Source organism: Megalobrama amblycephala, linkage group LG10 (assembly GCF_018812025.1).
Source record: "Megalobrama amblycephala isolate DHTTF-2021 linkage group LG10, ASM1881202v1, whole genome shotgun sequence".
Classification (NCBI taxonomy): Eukaryota; Metazoa; Chordata; class Actinopteri; order Cypriniformes; family Xenocyprididae; genus Megalobrama; species Megalobrama amblycephala.
The window spans coordinates 17,007,341-17,030,899 of record NC_063053.1 but is presented as its reverse complement, the minus strand read 5'-3'; the positions used below and the strand labels follow the sequence as shown (position 1 = coordinate 17,030,899).

At 36.2% G+C, this 23,559-nt stretch overlaps 1 protein-coding gene across 2 annotated transcripts in view; it reads right to left on the bottom strand.

The window, feature by feature from the left end:
* slc24a3 (solute carrier family 24 member 3) overlaps nucleotides 1-23,559 on the bottom strand; it is a 239,234-nt gene that overhangs the window by 178,337 nt on the left and 37,338 nt on the right. For both annotated transcript variants that reach the window (XM_048204955.1, XM_048204954.1), the window contains one exon: nucleotides 21,837-21,968. The gene's annotated coding sequence lies outside the window, so the exon portion shown is untranslated. The remainder of the gene's footprint in view (nucleotides 1-21,836; nucleotides 21,969-23,559) is intronic.

Below are 23,559 nucleotides of genomic sequence, written 5' to 3'. Positions count from 1 at the left end.
TGGGTATTTCTTTACACGCTGCAGCAATACTGAAAGAACAAACTGCATTTGCTGAGACAGAATTTCTTTGTACAGCTCACATGAGATGATGCACTGAGGCAGAGAAAGAAGGTGTGCACCCCTGCTAAAATGCTGATGGCTGAAATATCTGAAACAAGAGGTGTGGAAGAGTTGTCTGTCCAGTTGGGGAGGGAAAGGGAAAGACAGGCGATCTCTAATAAGGTCCACAGAGACACCCCCCTCTTAAAGTACACTCACTTAACCTCGCATCCATACTCATACTACTGTTCTCAGCCTCAGACACATGATTTGACCCATGCTGTTCCTTACCACACTTCAGAATGTGTGTGTGCGATAATATGTTTGTAGTTCTTCATATCATTCAGAACGGTCAGAAAGGTGTGCGTTATTTACCTATGTTGCTGCTACTTTTGACCTGCTAATAATTGCTTCCCTGCAGTCATGGGAATATGCCCCACTGCCTCATGGGAATCACTGATTATGTAGCCCAAATGTAGGGGGGGGGAAAAATATCAGTCAATTTGGATTGTATTTCTGGTCAGTGAACTCCAAATACATTGGTTTAAAAAAATGAAAATCTAAGAGGATGCCTTTAGTATGTTTGTGCTTAGTTTCATAACATAAGCTTGCTCAACTAGTGTCACTGTTGCTGATGCTCGGCCTCCTGACTGAGATTAACCTCAAACCAAGAACTGATTATGTGTTCAAAAGCATCTAAAATTGAAAAAGAAAAAAAAATATTGCAATTTTAGTATAACGCACAGTAAATATGATATTATTGTGGTTTCTGTGCAAGAACTGTAAAAGATATTACTTTTATTCAGTTATTGATTGTGCTTCCACTTGAAGCAGCAAAAATGCTGCCATATTTATTTATTTATTTGCATTTTTGTAAAGGGCACGCGCGCACACACACACACACACACACACACACACACACACACACACACACACACACACACACACACACACACACACACACACACACACAATGTAAGAACAAGAAATTGCAGCCAAACAGCCAAGGTCACACATAATGATCAATGGTATTCTAGTGCTCTGGTGGCATTTAGAAACTTGAAGAACAATAGAAATTCAGGAAGCTTATGTTGGGATACTTTTTAAGCATATGAAAATTTATGAAAATCAAATAATTGAAACAAACTAGTCAGCAAAAAATTCAAAGCACATTTTATATATATATGAGCAATATCACACGAGTAGCCGTGTGATATGGCTGTATATCAGCACGGCTGTGATTCATCCGTAGGCACGAGGCTGCAGGCCAAGTGCCATAGGTAATCACAGCGTGATTACCTACGGCACTTTTAATGTTTTACATATCTGAAGAGCGAAGAGTCTTCGTCTGATATGTCCCGTCTAACTTAGTTGTAGCCAATATGCTATGCTATATAAAGGATGTAAGTTAATTATTATCAAATTTAACATAGCACAATTCGACTTGCTCTGGAACAAATAATAGATTAATGAGACCAAAGATTGCCCGTTTAATGTACTCAAATTGAATTATGTCTCATGTTTAACCACTATAAGAGCCAGCGGCAAATCCCAGAAGCTCTGGCTGAGATGAAGCTGTTCTCGGCGCGTACACAAGCACTGAACGGCCGCTGATGGCCTGGAGCTCGCATATCCGAAAACGTCAAAACAAATTGTAAAATAGGCACTATTATTAAATATGAGTCACATATTTCAGGTCTAAACAACTACATTCTCATCTAAAAAACTATTAAAACAACAGTTTGTGGTACAACAAGTATATATACATACACATAGTGGACAGATGATGAAAACGGCTGAACCACTGAACAAGCTGTTTGAGACTGTTACGGTGCTGTACAATATGGCAGAGACCTGGAGTACTATTGATTTTTCCATGTGTACCATCACCGGCTGCAATCATGGGAACAACCCTGAGAGATCAGGAGAGGTTTGAAGGTTGCAAGGTTAGTGAGATTGTCCCAATTTCTGCAGGTAATTAAGAGCAGGACTATCAGAACAGGACAAATCATGGAAAGGAGGGTGTACTGTCCTTTCAGATTACACATTAATCCACCAGACATTTGCGGCAGCCTCCCTTCCTCCCCTTTCCAAAGAGTCCTCTCAGGGAACACTGTGTCCCTCTGTATTACTGCCATGAGGACAGACAAGAGGAGGAAAACCTTTGTTGTTTTAGTCTCTGAATTTCAAAATATATAATGAAAGATAGATACACATTTACATTGAAACAAAAATCATCTGCATAATTCACCTGGCTCACAGATATCTATTTAAAAGCCCAGAATAATAGCATTAAACATATACATTGAATTAAATTAAATAATTTGATTTATGTGCAAGTTTTAATAAGCTGCATAATGGTGGAGGGCAGCATTTGGGATGGACCCTGATCTCTTCTTCTTCTGAATATCATCCTGTCTATTGGCAGACATGAAGCCGTCTCCAAACAGACGTGGCTGACATCAGCCTGTCCCAAACCAATGCAATGTGGCACATCTCCAGCCCTCAACCTCTTCCACTCTCTCTCTATCCCTCTAACACGATTTCATATGAACTGGAGTCACTGACTTTCTTAATCATGTATTTATTTGGATTTATTTGCAGTCAAATCTATATGAGCAACAAGAGTATGTGTTTTACTATTGAGTGTATTATTTGGACAAATAATGCACAAGTCACTTTTAAGATTTTTTGTATAATAAAAGCAACCAAGCCAGAGACTTGAGGTCTTGAAAGAAGGCCAAAGACACATTTGAGACAAAACACATTACATGATGAGAGAGTAGGGGAATGCAGAAAAGATATTGTGCACTAAAATGAGTGTTCAGTCACATATGGAAATTCTGGATATTACAATGCAAGCTTGAATACATACAATTAAGTATCAGTTATGTTCCAAAAAAACATAGAAACTTTGTAGAGGAACTACTTACTCATTCTTGTCATGCAGTCTTCTGCATATCTTTTGAACTCTCTAACTTAAAAGAAAGAAAATACTTGTAATTTAAGGGCTTATTTCTTTAAAATTGTACACCAGACTTTGAGAAATAGCAGGATGGAATTGAAAATCGTAACTTCTTAACTTAATGAAGAATTGAGAATTTGCTTACATGACAGAGTCGAGAATATTTTTGGAGTGCCAAAAAAAACAAAATAACGACTTATTTAGTGATGGCCGATTTCAAAACACTGCTTCAGGAAGCATCGGAGCACAAATGAATCAGTTTATCGAATCTGCTGTTCGGAGAGCCAAAGTCATGTGATTTCAGCCGTTGGCAGTTTGACACGCGATCTGAATCATGATTCGATACACTGATTCATTTGTGCTCCGAATCTTCCTGAAGCAGTGTTTTGAAATCGGCCATCACTAAATAAGTCGTTATTTTGTTTTTTGCCGCACCAAAAATATTCTCGCTTTATAATATTAATATTGAACCACTGTACTCACATGAACCGATTTAAATATGTTTTTAGTACCTTTATGGATCTTCAGAGAGGAAATGTCATTGCTCCCTATGGAGGCCTCACGGAGACATTGGATTTCAACTAAAATATCTTAATTTGTGTTCCGAAGATTAACAAAGGTCTTACGGGTGTGGAACGGCATGAGGGTAAGTAATAAATTACAGAATTTTCGTTTTTGGGTGAACTAACCCTTTAAGTAAGTGGTTTAGTTCAGAAGGCATTACAAAAGACTAAAGATGGAAAGTGATCGAACAACTAAAATTGCAACAATGATATTCTCAAGAAAACATGCTTTAAAATAATTTGACTAGAAAAAAAAAATAAGGAAGAAACACCTGGGATATTTTTAGTAGATTTCCATTTTTTTTTTATGTTTCAAGTTGCCAGGAACCTATGCTCGAATCCAAGTAGTGAAATTATTCAAAATATACTTCATAAGAGGAATGAATCTACTAATGTCATCATGGACTGATAAAATCACCATTGTCCTAAAAGAAAAATACAACCTAGGTCTGTATGTTAATTAGCTATTTAATTAACCTATGTAACCCTATGTCTAATCTCTGGCACAGAGGTTTCATAGATTGTGACTAAACAAGGTGAACATAGGAGTATGTGTGCTGTTTTTGATGTTAGCCAGTTTTGTAGCTACACTTTTGTGAAATCCAGTGATTTGAAACAAAAACATCAGCTTAAAGTCTAAACCTGTTATGTCATTTCTGGATCTGGATCAGACATACAAGATGACAAACAGTCTGACAAGGTAGCTAAGTTTGCTCTGAGGCTGGAGGGCAATAATAGTCACTGCAGAGCGGCCATAAAGCATCAGGTCCCATTAGGCTGAACTTCTACATTGCTCCACACACTAACGGAAGCCGTTCACTTTGCTCATGTCCAGATTTAAAACGCATGCCCTACTGAAGGCCATCAGTGATTAATGCACTCATCCCTCATAGTGGTTACATACAGTGTCCGGCAACTACAATCTGTTATCACGACTCAATCAGCAGGCCCGGTTGGCATCAGGCAAAATATTGACTATAATCAGTGATGTAAAGTATTTGAGTAAATGTAATTAATTACTGTATATTTTGGCTACTTTGTGGTTTTACTCAGTTTAAAAGATATTAGCATCTTTTCCTCTCTACTTGACTACATTTTTGAATAAGAATATGTACTCTTTACTCCAATACATTTGTGATGAATAATGTAATTACTTGTTACATTTTGCATGGCACCTAACTTTTTCTGCAGCAGTTTATTTCTGCTACAAAAGAAGTGATTTAGCCATCTACAGGGAATTGGAGGTACTATATTTCATGCGTTTTGCCCTGACTCACCAACCCGTCCAGTGCAAGTAGGGTTTGACTATTTCATTTTACTTAACATTATTTTATTTATCTGTTATATTGATAAGACCTTTCTGAGGGATACTGGTTTAGTTATGCCCTTTTTGAGCACTTGAGCTTAACTGAGAGTTGAGTATTTGTAAATGTTTAAGATTCTGTTGTGGTGACCTAGATTTATTGCAATATTGAGGCGTTCAGTTTTATTTCGTTTTTAGAAAATAAACGTGATTACTCTCCTCACAAATCAACTGTTTCCTGTTTTTCACTGGCATGTCTATTTGGTGTTGAGGACTAGTGCATCTTTGAGCTTATATTCAGTACTGTTAAAATCAGATCCTCTTAGACTTTTATTCATGTTGTATTGGAATTGGTGACTTATAACTTGTAATGGAGTCATTTTCACAGAAATGTATCTACTCAAGTATGGTTTTTAGGTACTCTTTATACCTCTGACTATAATTAACTTGTCTACTGTCAGTACTTGGTAAACTGTTCTTGATTCTGTCCAAGAAGCTGAAAATGTACTCCGAAACTGCTGCGTTTAGCTTTAACTGCTTTCTGAATAACTCTGTATATGTCTGAAAACCCATTTCCAATTTTTGCATACAAATCACAAGGCTATTATATTAATATATACATTATAATAATATACTGTATAATACTGGATAAACATATACAGACATCACAGCTGAACAAGCAAGTGCTCTGGAGATATCAAGGGCCACAAAAAGTTTTATTAGCCCTTAAATCCTCCCTAGAGGAATTAAAATCCTCTCATTTAAGTGAGCAACAACCACTGCAATGAGTGCAAATTGCCTCTGGAGCATCTGAAAACACTTGTGTTTGCTACGAGAGGAGAGGAACCTTAGAGGTGTAATGCATGCAAGTGTAGCTGCTGTGCTTGATCAGATTTGAGCTGGTTGACTCTTGACACCCTCAAACTGCATTGTTACTGCTCCTGAGTGCCATGACCTTTGATGACGTATTAACCTTTTCATTTGTGTATTTTTGGGAGGTTTACTAACTTTGGAAGGCCTTTGAGTCTAAATTGCTTTATTAATTCATGTTGTATACCCACAGGAGTAGCATAAAGTCAGTAATGAAGAGACCATAGATTATTTGACTGAAGTGTCCCACGAGGCTGGATATATTGATTACACTAGACGCCAAAGGTTTAAGAGGATCTACATTTATATTGCTATATCAGTATCAACAGCTTAACTGATTTGACTAATAAAGCCTGACACAATTACATGCTTACAAATAGATTGCTCCATACCCAACCAAAACCCAGCAATGTTGACAAATTTATTCTTGTTTACATTCTAAAATCAATAGGGTATTAATTTCCTTTGTGAATTCATTGCAATGTGTTAAAGAAATCATTTAACAATTATAACCTAAAAGATAAAGCAAACATTTATGATTCTATTGCTTGGTATGTCAGTATCAATTTGGATGACCACTGTAAAAAAATCCAGTACCAGGGGTCTCATTTATAAAGCGTGCATACGCACAAAACGGGGCTGGAAACGTGCGTACGCCAGTTACCACGCAAAGGTTGTGATCTATAAAAACAAACTTGACGGGAGAATGTGCGCACCTTTAAGCAAACTTTGAGCTGTGCGTACGCACATTCTGGAGACAAAAGTGATATGAATTGAGATAGTAGATGTGCTACTTTCGATCACTTTTCCAGTGACACGCTGTTTTAATGACAGCGAGGAGCGCTGGGAGCACAATAATTCCTCTTTAAACTAAACTGCAGATGTTATGACAAAATATTTTTTTGAGAATGACGATCAGTGATGCACACTTAACTTAGATATTATGGAAGACACTGCTGGATTCGGTGGTCGAACGGTCCGTTGTCCTGTTTGAATAGGTCCAATAATATCTTACTGTACAACCACAGCTGCAGGAGGTGTTGAAGTCGTGTGAAGGATCTTCAAACAATTACTATTTGAAGGATATCATTTGAGGAAAACGGTAAGATTTGCATGTTTTCTTTTTAAAATACTTTGTCAGTGACGCGCCGAGTCAGACGATTGTAGCCTATTTACACTGCAATAAATAAGTAGGCCGATCTGTTTCCACTAAAAATAGCCTATAAACTTCCTAAAATATATGTTCACCTTATCAGCAAAACTGCATACATTTGATTTGAATTGTTTAAAACTATTAAAATACTATATGGCCAGTTATCTGAAGTATTTTATACAATTTTGTTTTTATGGATATTTAGATATATTTATTCTAAAACACAAAGAGGATATTGGATGATCTTTATCAATATAAAGTGTGGCACAAATTCCATTTATAGTCCATATCTAATATTGTCCAATGTCTTGTACCTTTGACAGTGTTAACCGTGGTGCCACGTGGATGGGAATATGTATGGAAATGATATGCAGATGAGGTTATGCATAGTAAAACTAGGTGTCGTAAGCTCCATATATGGTGATTTCGGGGAGGAGACAGGGTGGAGATGCACGTACGCACAATCTTCTGCTGACTGGGATTTATAAAGGGATTTGTGCGCAGGATCTGGCGTACGCATGGTTTTATAAATCTGATTTTTTTTGTGCGTACGCAGAATCTAGCTTTTGTGTGTACGTACACATTTAGAAGGGATCCTACGCACAGTTTTATAAATGAGACCCCTGATCTGTTAAAAACTCTTATAGGGTTCCTTGCTGGTCAGAAACCTAACCTGTAACGCTAAGTGCATCTATTTGGTCCATCCACCCTGCGATGACCAAATGCATTAAGCAGTGTTGTTCCTGATCCAGATGTCATTATTGACCTTTACTGGTGGAGAGATCAGGTCTCTAGGGAGGAGGCAGCAGGGTTATTACCCACTCGAGGAGCTTGTACGGCCTTTGATTGTTGGAGGGAGTTAATGAGGCATGAGCTAGAGGAGGGTCATTTTTTATTTAATGACTGGGGTGTTATCTCATTCTCCCGTCACCAAATACTGATCTGATCTACAGCTCCATAAGCTGTAGGAATAAAGATATTACCAGAGAAGTGGAAAAGCATCTTCTGAACATGCTAAAATTCGGCTACCACCTATGAATATTATGTTGCAGTCATTAATTTACACTTTTCATAGTTAGTTAATTAAATACGGATTGGCTAAACACAGTGAACCCAGGACAGCCAAAATCCTTTTAAGGCAAGTCAGTTCACTCAGCAGCCATATTGGAAATGATCCTTGTCAGGGTAGGCTATAGGTAAAAGAAAGCACAACTTACCTACTTGAATGAGAGAAAATCAAAACACACAACACGATTTTAAATACATTATTCAATCAAACGTAATCTTGACAGTGTATATCATAAATGTTGCTTATTTAACTCAAATGTGTATAATAGAGTAAACAAACAGCCAATACCTCAAAAAGGTATCAAAAAGGTGATTGGACTATTTTAACAATGTCTTTAAAACCTTTCTGGACCGCAAAAGGTGTAATGACGTTGCTGCTGTGGTTCAGATACCATTGGATTTCATCAAAAATATCTTAATTTGTGTTCCGAAGATGAACGAAGGTCTTACGGGTTTGGGACGACATGAGGGTGAGTACTTAATGACAGAAATTTCATTTTTGGGTGAACTAACTCTTTAAGAAAATTGTTGCATTTTGTCACTCTGGGTGAGAGCACTGTTTGACACTGAATAAAAAAAAACAAAAAAACAATTAAACATGGGAATCTATGCAATTAAACATATTCGAAAATGTGATGAGACTGCAATCAGTTTGTGATCAACCTAGTCAAATATGCAAATAATAAATATTTGTGCTCATGTTTTATTCATAGTTCCCAACATATATTTATTGTATACGGTATGGAAAATTATACACTAACTAGTTTTTTTCTGATACTCTGATGGACAAGAATATGCAAAGAAACAGGAAAAAAGTTCTAGTGATCAGTGTCTGATCTGAACGCTTTCAATCTCCATGTTACAATGCTTATGGTTTAACAATTCTTAATACCTCTGATATACAGTAAAAATGGACAAACCTTTCAATTCAAATAAGTAACAATGATGTTATTTTTTTTCCAATCCAAATTGTCAAGAAAATGGTATCAGCTGTAAATGTGAATATTTCAAATAATAGGACATTTACAAGTCTATTTGATAAATTGATAGCGAGAAAAAGAGAAACAACTAAAGAGTGCACATGGCAAAAATCAAAAGGTGATTTTTCATAAATGTCTATTTCAAATGGACTTTACTCTAGAAAGTAAAAGTGAAAATATAGGTCTTCAGTTGGAGAATAAATGTCATTATGAGAACAGGATTTATTACCTAAGCTCTCTCCGTTCCCTCCACTGCTTTAAAACTTCACCTTCTAAGAGAAAATTCAACATTGCATTGCAGTACTTTGAGAAGATTCACTTGGTTTCTCAGATGTCCCAATGTGTAAGTGCTAATCACAACACTCATTTTAAAATATATCTCAGCAGTTCAATGTGCAGGATATGAACCGCTCCACAAGGTGTGAAATCGAGAGTACTCGCAACCAGGCACAATATGAGAAAAAAGGTCTGCTGGGAACTCTTAACATGTTAACGGCAGTAACACCATTTAAATATAGCCTATGTTGCAGCAATGTAACTTTGTCATAAGAATTCATTTCAACTACAAATAAGGACAAAAAAAAAGCTCTAATTTATTATGTTCTCATTTTTTATCTGACAGTTAATACACACTAATGTTAAAATAAATTGAAGTCGTATGGCCATACCAACGTGATTATATGAGTATTCGTATATATATTTTTATGTAAAGTGTGGTTCTACCACATGTACTTACATTCCCATAGACACTGAAACATACAATATTAACATTGACAGAACTAAAACTGTAAATTATGTTTAGAAACTTTAAAGATATACAAATGTATATGAATCATTTATGAATATTTAAATTGTGGCATTAATATCTTTATTCTATTGTATTCAGTTGTCATATCAATGACATTGTTTTTAGTTGCATATATTAAAAACAGTTTACTCATCTACTTTATAAGAAATGATAGCATTTCGCTCTGTTCTGTTGCTGTGACTGAAAATTAGGGATGCTCATGTACTTGTACTCGTACTCGTAAAAATACCCCCTATAATGTCAGCCTAATAATGTCAGCCTCAGGAGTGTGGAAATACTTCAAAATTAATGATGACAACACAAACATTGCGAACTGCATGCTTTCAATCACAATTCGTTATCGATTAGTGAAGGCGGGATAGGAGTAATTGCGCTGAATGACCAACCAGAAGCGCGCGCTCTCACACGCTCTCTCTCTCTCTCTCTCTCTCTCTCTCCTTCTTGCATGCGATCCTAGTTCTCTCAGACACAGCGCGATCAGTTCTCCTTGCGCCTGAATGGGCAAATGCACACATAGTTGTCAAAATGTGCATGGTGTGGAGTATCTCACATAAATACAGTCAGTTATGGCTTAAGTGGACGTAAACATTTGGGTGAAAACAGGATAAGTGTCAGTGTCCATGGATTCGATCTTAAAGGGACCGTAGCCTATATTTCTCATTAATGTTAATAAAACAACAAAAGATGTTAAATAAATGTATACATGGTAAATATACCTACTGTATCTGAAAAACAAGTTTATTTAATTTGTATCTCTATAGTATTTGTTGTATTGTTTGTAATTTGCTTGTAAATTTCTTTTCATATAACAACAATTATATATATATATATATATTGGTAATTATGCCTTTCGAAGGTTATTGGACACTGAAATTTTTAATAATAAAGAAGCTGTCCTACATTCATTAGTCTCACTGTATTATTGTGCTTGGAAAACTGCAACTAACAACAGAACCATAAAATACACCAAAAACATAAATTCAAAAGCAATCATTATTCTATCCAAATCTTTAGAATCCATTCAATTATGAGGAGCAGACCCAAATTTGAACCTTTATTCAGCGATCATCTTCATTCTTAGCAGCAACCACAATAGTCAAATCCCGCACTCATTATATATTCAAAAATTGATGCAAAACAAGCTTTAGGACTTTTGGATTTTGCTTGCTTTGTCACAGATTGCGACATACCGTGTTTCAGTTGATATGCGTTTTTAGCGATTAATAACTTCAATTCTACTCTTATATACCGCCAGAGAGGTTGTGACTCATGACACATCGTCATTTGGACTACTTTTGGTACTGCTTTTGGCAATTTTGCAATAAATTAATTATTGTGATTACACTTGTCGGTCTGTTATATTTTTCTTTATAAATGTACATATTTTTAAGAAATTGTTATGGGTAGGTTGTAGAGGTTGGGATTTGCAAATCAAAATATCTTTTTAATGCTATACTGTTCCTAATTTTTTATTTATTTATTTATTTTATTTTTTCACATTTCTAACCATTACGTTTTATATACTCTTTTTATATTCTCTTTAAAGGGGTGGTTCAATGGTTTTTTTCTAGGCTTGATTGTGTTTAACATGTTAACATGTCTTAATGTTTCGTTTTTTTGAAAACGCTGTATTTTTCATATATTTTAGCTTTATTCTACACCTCTGTTTCCACTGTCATATGAATGGCTCGTTTGACTTCCTGCTTCTATGAAGCCACTCCCTCCGAAATACGCAGTGTGCGTATTTGGTTAGGGGGGCCCAGTGTAATCCAGAGCCATCGTGATTCGCTGAAGCATCCGTAAACGCCACGCCACTTACCATTTGTTACCGGTTACGTGGGCTTTGGTTATATTGTTTGCTCAATTTGATTATATTGCTGTATCAAATTGTGCCCCGAATCAGACCCAGATGAACAGCAATCGCGGCTTTTAAAGGACGTTTATGAATGGTATTTCATTTTGTATTTGTGTCAAAGTGTTTAGATATGCCGTCACTGCTATTTGTTAGCTTTCAATATACAGTTTTATCCTGATTAAAGCTTTACTGTAGCCGAATACATGACTGAGTAGTCGCGTTTTTGTAAAGGTAGCATTTAATTTACGGCATGAACAACTGTTTGTCTATGAACATAAAAGTTTGTTGGTGTTTGTTGGAGAAGTATGCACTAATACAGCTAACTGGCTAGCAAAGCAAAAACGAGTTGCTCTTTGTATGTCCTTGATGCAACCAAAAAATAGCAACAGAATTGTATATTGTACATTTCAGCATCTTTATACCTGTAAATGTTACGTATTAATATGAGACCAGGCTGGCCATAAATGAACCACCATATCTACTGGATGCAGGAGATCCCAAACTGTCACAAATCCACTGGGACATAAAACCCCATGTGTCCTTGTTAGTGGCATATCTATGACAGTACTTCAGCATTTGACATCTAAACAGTCAGTATCATAGAACATATAGTTAACTGTCTTTAAAATAAGATATAGAATAAGATACAGACTAAGAATTATAATAATGACTCTAAATAGATATTATGATCATTTAACATTTTATATGTTCCTAAAATAAATTATGATTATATGATCCCATGCATTGTTCATTGATTCAACTGTGGTTAAAAATCCTTCAAAAACTTTATATCAGACTTGGATCAAAACATATTTCTCCCATCTCACGGTTAGTGCGACTGACAGTAGAGATCCAATATAACCACATGAGTTATAGAAATTGATTTTTTAGAATGAAGTTACATCTTTTAACTTCACCATCTATCACAGCTGGCTAAGTCTCTGGAGGGCCCACAAAATCTAATAAACCATATGGAGACTTTTTCTACTGGTGTGACAGAACTTTACAGAAGAAACAGTGCTCATAAAAATGAGAAATAAAATGAGCATGGGAGTATGATCACGTAGAGAATACTATTTAATAAATATAATATTATAAAGGCATAATGAAGCAATTCTTAGTCGTAATGTCCTAATGAAGCACAAGTCATTATGGAGCAATGATTTTGGAACCAATCTTTAAAGTCAATTAGCATTCAACAGCAAAAACAAACAAAACAAATGTAATATACTTCAATTATACCACATCAAATTGTCTGCTAACAGCTCTAGGTTGAAAGGACAATGCTCAAGGCATATTAAGAATGAGCAAGCATTATGGGCTCTGGAAAAGGGTAGATGAGTGGTTGCCCAGGAAACGGCTTATGCAGCAAATCTGAAGGTTAATAAACTAAAGCCTGGGCATGGTGAAAATGCTCACTCCGGAGAGAGGGAATTATATGGAATGAGATCTGATCCGAATGCGTGACCACCCTTGAGAAATTGACTTTGGTTATTGGTTAGGTCCTATTTACACAGCCGGCATAGAGGGAAGAGCATTTATCAGCCTGATCCATCAGCGACAGGCACACAATGGCTGTCTTTTTCAAGTGAATTCACAGGAATAAGAATGATCATAAATTTTTACATAGTTCAAGGGAGATATATCAAGGAACTTTTTCTTAGATTTTATTTTATTTTTTTAAATAAAAAATGATAAAATGATAACCTCCCTTCCCAATCCCACCAGTCCGTTTATAAAAACTAGGCTGGAAAAAATGGCTCATTCTTAAACCAGCATGCGGCTATGAGATCACAAGCACATTAAAGACACAATATGTATGATTTTTGGATTAAAATATCCAAAAATCACTAGAACAATGTTATATATATTGTTGACTTGTGTACTTACATTATCCCAAATATTTCTAGAAAGTATAAATCCAGAGAATCCACAATTTTAACCAGTGTAACGGTCTGCGTCATTGTGCCGCCTGTCAGTTACGTCATAACCATGATTTCTGGTTTTACTTCCGTAGAAACCATGAAAACACCAAAGATGCTTTATTATTATATTATGAGTTTTATTAGACAGGTGAGCAACTGTTTGGATACCTCTATCGACAGAAAACAGCACTGCATTACCCCATAATTTTAATCTGTCAAATAAAGTAACCTGTACGAGTAGTAATTCAGCACTTGCAGCTGTTTCATTAGAATGAAATAAAATAACGTGAATTTAAGTGATCAAACTTAACTGTAACAAAGTTCAAGTTGAGAGAAGAAGGAGGTGGATGTTAACTTTAATCGTAAAATAAACTTGCACAACAACATGAAAAAGAGCGGCAGAGGCCAGAGCTCCTCCATGGGACTCGAGACTAGTGAGTCGTGCAGGCGTCTCTCATTAGCATTCACTCCACCGGCCTCATTCCACTCCCATGGCTCTCAGCCCCGCCCTGCTTCATATCACAGTACTTTTAATAAAACTTGAATACATTAGCACATCCATGAACATAATTTCTGCCTGAGTTCCATCGGATTGCTTTCCATCAGCTGTGGAGGTGAAGACGGCAACTCCCATGATTCCATGCTCATTCATGGCACCATCAAACTACACCTTTGTTATTGTTTTAAATAAGCGACCTCTAGTACACATATTAATGCTAATTCCTTATTCAGCCAGCCTGCTGTGATGAACACCAGTGTAAACGATGTCATAATGTGGAGGTTAGTTATCATAAAGTTCTTTTGCATAAAGCTACAGTAGCCAAAACAGTGTTTGGCTCACTATGCAGATAAAATATATTTCCATATCATACGTCATTGACAAGGTTGTTTTATTCACAACCAAATGGCATTTACCTTTTATGTTGCACTGACAAAAGAAAAAGTGCAAAAAGTGTGAAAATTTGACATCTTATCTACCTCTAAAAAGTACAATTTACATTAAGGGCACGTATTAGTAATAAACTACTAATAAGGTGCTTATTAATACTAAAATAACCTTGATATATGCATTTTAGGGATTGAAAGGGTGTTAGCTTATTGCTCCAGCACTTTTTCCTGACACAAAGAACAACATGCCACTTTTATGGAGGCTTGTGAATCTAAAAATTATTTCCCTTCAGAACGCCTGACACCAATCACATTTATTATACATAAAATAGTTGCTTTGAGCATGGAAAACTATGAAAAACTAATACATTTTATGTATAAATAAATGCCATCATGCTAAGTTTACAGTCTCATTCAGAGAAGCAGTATGTTTTCAGTTGCAGTTTTCATTAGTATGCTTGCACTGGCGCGTTTCACAACACTTCTTGTGTGTTTGAAAAACACTGTACACAAGACAGGCAGGCAAGACTGCAGGCAAGACTGCAAGCAAAACTTGCTGCCTATCACATATCGTGCAAAACCAAAATAAACTAAATCAAAGCTGTTTTTGAAGTAAGAAACCTTGATTAACATTATGTCATGTTTTTAAGGGAAAAACCTTTCTTCTTTGTATGGGCACTGCCCTGACCAGGATCCTTTTCTTGGTGCAAAAGAGAAGGGAAAAACAGAATGCAGGACTACATATAAAAACTTTATTGCTCCAGCTATCCTTAGGGAGATTTTTATAATGTTAATGTGTTCAGTGGCTTGTGCTTTCCCACCACTGATATATTGTTGTTATTAAGTTTCAATTTGTAACTGGAACGGTTGAGCAGTGGGTTTAGTGGCCCTGAGTGTGATCTTACTGGAAACCATCCACATCTGAGACAACACCTGACATCAACCGTCCAATCAGCTCTTTCCGGCAGCCCAGCCACGGAGTTCCCATCATAATTTATGATCAATTATACCTCCACCAATAACACTATCCATAAGGCAAGCTGTGACCGTACAAACGATTTGTCTGAAAGTGGTAATATGATTCATAATAAAAGCTACATGGGGATAATCTCTCATTTTTATGTAAACCTTGGCATATTTAGCTTATACCTCATAAAAAGAAGATTTTTTTTGTGTACATGAGAGCCAAAAAAGGAGAACAAACAGTGTAGCTCATATCCCAGTGCCATTGCTGTCGTCTACCTAAATTTAGATGAATTACTTCAGGCCCCTGCAAATTCACACTACATTTGAGGGAATGTGATTTACACAGGAAGCACACCTGATTCCTTATGAGTAAAATCGACAAAGTACCTTCTACCTTCATTTTCCCCTCTTCCTTCTACCTTTATAGTACTATGTAATTTTATCTTCCAATCTATACCATTAGGGTTGCTATAAATCACAGTTTAATGACCCTGCTGGATGGAAAGAAACAATAATCAACAGCTCCATCATTTCCCGTACAGCTTGACCCATGCATGCCATACCAACCATGCTCCTTTCCGAACATCTTATTGTAATCCAAACACATGTTCGAACCACATATACCCCCATAAACACAGATAAAACAGAATAAGATGAATTTTAATGAAGGGGATTCACAGTTACAACCTCATTGTATCTGCTCACGGACAGCAGATGTCTGCTTGACGTGAGCGGCCTGCAAAGAGTCCAAACGAAAAGGTCGATCAAAGGAACACAGTGATCTGGAGCAGGATCTATCAGTTCCTTTTGGCCGAAAGCTTGCAGAAGAGAATGAAAGCTCTCAGAGACTTCTACAGTATGCGAAACTAAAATGAAAAAAGACAACATACTGGAAAAATGGCTGAGGATGTGTGAAGACCAGAAGGCTGTCTGGAAATGTGGCATTTATGTGTGATGTCCTAGTTTAGATTCCTCAGGGAAAATCGAACAGCTGTACAAGCATATATGAGAGACGGGTTGTCAACATGTCAATGAGAAAAATGTTCCCTCTGTTTTCCGAGCCAAAGTGTTAATTCCTTAGCATAACACACAAACACAAATGGGTACGAAGACAAAGGCTCATACATTCAATCAACCCATCTTACTGTATTCATATAGAGCTGACTAAATAATAATAAAATAATATCTCTCACTGCCTGTCCAGAAGAGTGACAGATTGTAACGGATGGGAACGGGACAACGGAGTTGGAGATCCACGTGCAGGCTTTATTTACAGGAGAGCGTAGTCGTACAGGCAGTAGGTCAAACACCAGCAAAGCAAAAGAGTAGTCCAATACACAGGCAAAGGTCAAGGCAGGCAGCAAACGATCATAAACAAGGAATCAGTCCAGGGTCAAAAACACAGGCAAGGCTAGGCAGGACAAGGAACAGACGGAATGCAAACAAAGGGCTAAACAATACTCAGCAATGTGTGTGTGTTAGAGTGCAGCTTATAAAGTGTCACTGATGGGAAACAGGTGTGAGTGTGTGATTAGTTCCTAGATGGGGAATTGTGGGAAAAGGAGTCCATATAACCAAGTTGATGAACACAGACCCAGGGCACATGTAACACAGATGATGCTATCAGAGGAACTTCTTAGACAACAGGAAGGTGAGGGTCATGTCATGTTCATGTCACTGCAGTAATAATTATGAACCTGTGCACTCATGGATGAGATCATTCTTCATGTTATTGTGCACATATACAGACATAGTGGGGAAAGATAAAGGTAATAAAAGATTGGCACAACAAGTAAAAATAATTTGGGCTATCAATAGTTTTAGTATTATGCATCAGACTCATCAGATTAATTGCAATTAACCACATATTGATCAATATTTGCTGGAAAAAGCCCCCTAACGAAGATCATTCTAAGCAACCTTTGTGAAAAACAAATAAATCATTCAATAGACATTACAATAAATGGTTTTAGAGGGGACAGGGGAAATGAATTCATAAATTAAATTTACAGTATAATTAAAGTGAAAGCTATAAATGAAAATTTAAGATTCAAAAGGTAAGTTATAAAAAAATTAAGTCCAGTCTTATATTAAAAAGGACTGAACAAGTCAGTGTTTGTGGAAAGATAACTTTGGTAGTTTCATCTTTATGGTTCAAAACACTGGTTCATTGGGCTTACATAAACAAATGCTAAAGAAACATATGACTTTTTATAGAAAAACTTTAATAAATTCCTATTCTGCACCACCCGCAAAGGCGTGCAAATTCTATTTTCTACATAAACAACAGTTACTATCTACCTCAGTCTGAATCATATTAGGTGAACAATGCACTTGAAATATGTTTTCTGTCTAAAATCCAATTAAATGGAGACTGGGTTCAGACTGTGAACTTTACAAACAGAAGCACAGATTCCAGCTCTCTCTGTGTGACTGGGTGTAAAGCCGCTGTGGTTGCCATGGTAATGCTGTGAGCGAGGGATGGGAACGCAGGTGTCAGTGAAGGATTTAAAGGCACATTTTACTGCATGCAGCAGATGCAGAAATAATGTAGAGCATTAAAAGCTATGGGCTTTAGCGGCATGCATGCTTAATATGGACATGCTTTTTGGATGATATAGATATAGATCTGCATCAAAAAGGATCACACACTAAATACCCTGGTATTCCTGTATAAAATACTAAGGTTTACAGATTTCTGTAGAGTCACCAGTACATAGTCTATACAATTTCACACAAGCTATTTTTCTCCATCACTCCACTGAGACTGACAGACAGCTACATCAGACTGGTAAATGAAGTGTACAACAAGATGGGCTGAGGCTGAGCTTCCCTGTGGCATCTGATCAATATAAAAACTGAAACACTGCAACATATTTGCAGCTGTGGTTATGGATAATTATGCTGAGTTGCTAACCCTAACCCTCACAGTAACAAACAATAAAAATCACAATTTGTGCCAAATCTCCTATGAGAAAGATATACTGTATATAAGATAACAGTTATAATACTGCACAACATAAGATAAGCAATAATACTAAAGGTGCACAGCAACTTTTTTTGTTGTTGTTCAAAATTAATAAAATTTAATAAAATGAGTAAATACACCATCAATCCTTCTTCCAAAATGTGTTTTTGTCCTACCCTGAGTCACTATGGTAAGCTCGTTATGTGTTTATATTTTAGACAGAATGGGATGTTTTGCATACTTACATTACTAGTCAATGAGTGTCTCGTCATATCCATAAATAGGGTTATCAAAAGTTGTACTTCGGTACCAAGTCTGAAATTTTAAAAATGTGCCTATACCAGCATTTCCCCTTAGCATTTTGAGCGCTGTTTGGCGGATTCTGACTAACTTAAACACCTCTGATTGGCCACACTGTAAAAAATAACCGTGATTTTAACAGTAAAAGACTGTAAAAATGCTGCGGTGAAAAATTGTCAATTGGTTTACAGAAAGTTTATATACGATGAATAACTGTAATAGATCTAACGGTACATAACGGTACAACGTTAAATTCAGTTTTTGGAAGTGAAAAATAACAATTCATTGTAAAATTTACAGTGAAAAACCGTAAATTGTAAACATTCCCACAATTCCCTGCGTGACACTTCACATTTGATATATTTTCGTTGAAATAACTCTGTTTCTTCTTAGTTTTTCTCATTTTTTTTCTAATTGGTTATGTACATTAGGGTTTTATGTTACATCTAATGTTGTTAAATTAATGTTTATTGCATTTTTAAAATTTCATGCATGTTACCATGATGGTGTTTAGTGTGTGTGTGAATGACACTGTGTGCACCTTCTATATATTAGTACTGTCCTCCTCAGCTTGTGGAAAAGCTGCCTGTGATCAGTGTTGGGGGTAACGAGTTACAAAGTAACGGATTACAGTAACGATATTACTTTTCTGGGTAACGAAGTAAAGAAACGCATTACACTAATAATATTGGTAACTACACTACTTTACTAGACTATAGGAACGCGCTTTCCTGCGTTACCCAAGCTGTGTTTGCCTGTGTGTAAAGTTCTGTCTGTTTAAGTGGTGCGTGCATGCGTGTGCCTGTATGTGTGCCGTTGCCATAGAAATCTGCTGGAGCGGGAAATGGAGATTGAGACAGGGGGTTTCGGCAGGCCCGGCGCCACGAGGGGGCAAAAGGGGGCATATTGCCCCCTCAGATCTGATTTGTGCCCCCTCAGTTTCAATTTGTCCCCTTTCACCCGATCGATTTTAACTTTTTTAACGTGTACGATAACACCGGTGTGATGAGAACGTTCAATATGCTAAGCACTTTGCCCATTTCGCCTCACCTTTGACTGAGCGCCTATTTAAGCGAGTTTGTCTGTATTGTTTTGTTGTTGGGTTTTTTATTAAGAATAATAATAAACTCATCATTAATGAACCCATTATTAAAATGCATTCACTGGCGTTCATAACCGTGTGCGTGTCCACTTGCGCGGTGCCGTTATGAATGCCCGTGCGGCCGTGAGCATTATACTTTCACTTTTGAATTAGCGATTCAAAGCCTGTGTTTTGAAACTTGTGTGTTGACACCATTTTAATATGACCCCACAATAGCCTTCTTTATCCTGTTTCTGGATTTTACGGTGAGGCATATTTCTTTGTGCAGACTGGGTTATTGTTCTTTCATATGGTTCAATATTTATACAATAAACTCTTACGTTTAAAAAAATTTAAACGTAAATTTTACTGGGATTTTCTTTTACAGTGCACTGTATTCACACACTCAACAGATATGTCTGTGATTGGCTACGATCAACGCTTCAAAAACATGTTGTTCACCGAGCGCTTACACAGATACACACAGGAGCATTTGAAAGCAGGCGTCTAATGCTCCCGTGTGTATCTGTGTAAGTGCTTTTGAAGTGTTGATCATTGTAGCCAATCATGTGGGTGTGGCGTAGGTTAGTTGTCACAATGAGCGAGAAAGGTTGACATGGAGCACACTAAATCTCCAACCTCCTGGGAATCACCCGTTAAAAAAAACAAACAAACAAATAAACAAACAAAAAAACAGAACAAATGAGCTTCTGTTTGCAAAAAGAGAACGCGACAGAGCTTGTAATAAAACGAGAACTGAGGAATTTTAATTGTTGTAAAAGTGACACAGAGATGGTGTTTTATTACTCAACGTCCGAGTAAGGTATTTTATTAAACAGATATATTCGCCATATGTAGCTCTCTAACAAGAGTTCATTGTAAAGCATTATCTATTGTGAAGGGTCGTTCACTCAAGTACTGTGTTTATTAATGGGTATATCTACAGTAACGTCTTCAGCTAGTCAGCTTGAGATCCTTTCCATCTAAACTGGTTATATCTCTTAATCGTAGTAGCGAATGTTTATGAGCAGTAAGATAACTATATTCTTCCACAAAATATTTCAACTAAAACAATGTTCTTCCGCAAAATGCATGCAGTTTTGTTTTTTAACTGCTAGAGAGACAAAAGTTACACAGTGTACCTTAAATAAATTAATGATATATTCTTTAAACATATGTATCAAACTCCTATTAACCACAAAAATGCACTTAAAACACCTTAATAACCACACTACTATACCCAAAATTATCTTTAGGGTTGTGGCAGCGATTTTTACATGATGGGCAACAACCATATTTTCTTCTTCTTCTTCATTAAAAAACAAAAAACAAAAAAACAAAACAAATTATTCATCTTTAATAATATATCTTACAGATGTAAAAAAAAAAAAACATCAGTCAGAGCATTATGAGATGTGATAGAATGGGAGGCAGAACCATGTGCAAAGCCTACAGCGAATATAACAGCCTGCTGTTAAAGGGCACAGAGGTCTATGACTTCCCCAGGCCACTTCTCTCCTACTCTCTCTCTTCTCTCTCCATTCTCTGCCTTTTCCCATTACACAAAATCATGTGTGGCACATTACCTACATTACTCAAGCAGACAGGGCCAACCTGTGCTCCGTTACCTGCGTTTGATTTGTTCCTATAACATCGGTACATTAGTGTACTGTATGTTGATTCATAAGGAGCCAGATGCTCAAGGTTCATACTATTTCACATTCTCTGTGAAAGTGGACAGTGGAAGAGCAGTGAACACTAATAATAAGATATTAATATTGAGGTGAGGACCAAAAGCTGTTCAAACAGTAGTCAAACAGTAGTGTTTTGTGTCAAAAGTGACAATAAAGACATTTATAATGTTACTAAAGATTTCTATTTCAAATAAATGCTGTTGTTTTTAAACTTTCAATTCATCAAAGAATCCTGATATAAATATCATATTCAAAATCCAACCCCTTAATGACATCATCCTCCAGGAAGTGACATTAGGGGACATGGGGGATGGGGCAATACATTTGTAACATTTATAGTGTTTAGAAGGAATTCTCAGAATTGACTTACAGGGACTTTAATTACACACAGTGTTGTGCTCTGAACTCACTGTGATGTGACTGAGTTGTCTTCTGCTCCAGGATGTCTGGTCCTGATGTTACATTACACAATCATAGAAGCTGAACTGTACAGCTCTGACCTCAGTGCCCTTGAATCAGGCTCATTATACACTGCCAGAGACCTGTGAGAGATGAAGATACCAAGGGAAAAAACAATCCAGTATTGGATTCAGTAGGAAATCAATAGTACAGTAGCCTGTTGTCCAGCAAATTGCATTTTAGCTATTATATTCTGCTTCAGCGTTTTTTTTTGTTTTTTTTTAAACATCTGCCAGTTGTAAAATGAGCACACATCCTTCAGATTTGTATCAATTATAAAAAATACAGTATATTTTAACTGGGATCCACAGGTTACGTCCAGCATTGATTAACCAAGCTATGTCGTTCAGACCACGCCAAATCCAAACAGCAATGATTCATTCCGATATGAGGAAGAGCCGTCTCTGTTCCAGTAGAGTGTCAACAAGATTCCCAGCAGAGATGCCACATCCTTCATCATGTCTTGGAGTGTTAGAGCTAAATTGAAGGTGTTTCCTGAAAGTACAGGGAGAGTCAGGTCTCCCATTTAAAGCGTGGAATTACACTGATTCTTAACACCTGCAGTCACACATTTCTGTGTTCTCTTTACACCTCCACTTCACACACGGATTTCATTTGCACTGAATACAGAAACCAAGGAAATTACAGCTAAATATAGTACTTTTGTATCACCAAATCTTAGCTCTTCAATTTGCCATGATGTCTGTAGCAGTGATGAGGAATTTATATGAAACAAAATAAAACTATAATTAAATAATTATGATTAAGTAACTAATTCTATAAATAATTATACATATATTAACATTAATTGTAATTATAATATATACATATGTATACATACATATCATTATATAATAACAACAACAATAATAATTAAACTTTTATATTTAAAGTTGTAATTATCTTTATATATATATATATATATATATATATATATATATATATATATATATATATATATATATATATATATATATATATATATATATATATATATATATATATATATATATATATATATATATGAAGAGTTTGGTTCCAAAACGCGATAAACGCCATTTTCAAAAAATTGAGTTTCCGCCAAAATCAGTATTGTATCTGGTCGGTATTGAAAAGTCATTTATTAATTTTGCGCAAAATGCGATATCCGTCGTGTTATTCTGTCATGTTTTCTCCATTTCTTCCCAAAACGCGACAAACGCGTCTCCTTTTTCTGCAGAACGCGATATATCCGCTCTCCACCAATCACAGCGCACCATTCCACACACTGTAAACATTAAAGGCTTTTTTAAAAGCCGTTTTTAATACCAATGTACTCGGCAAATGTGTTTATTTAACCGTGCGGTGGCGCCAGATACTCTTTAATCGGTAATGACAAATAATTCATAACATTAACAAGATGACCATTGGAGCGACGGCTGAATGTATTTTTAGTAAATTGGCTGAATATAAGATAAATATTGGAAAAGTTTAGACTCTGTCATACATGTGAATCAACTTACTTTGTTGTGTATTTTCAATTTGAAAAATAACTTTTATATTGATGGATTAATTGCATTTTGAAAAAAAAAGTGTCATGGATTTATTGCATTTTGGGGAAAAAATAATACGTTTTTATAATAAACTTTTTAAAATCAAAATGTAGATTTGAATTTTTTTATGTTTTTATATCCA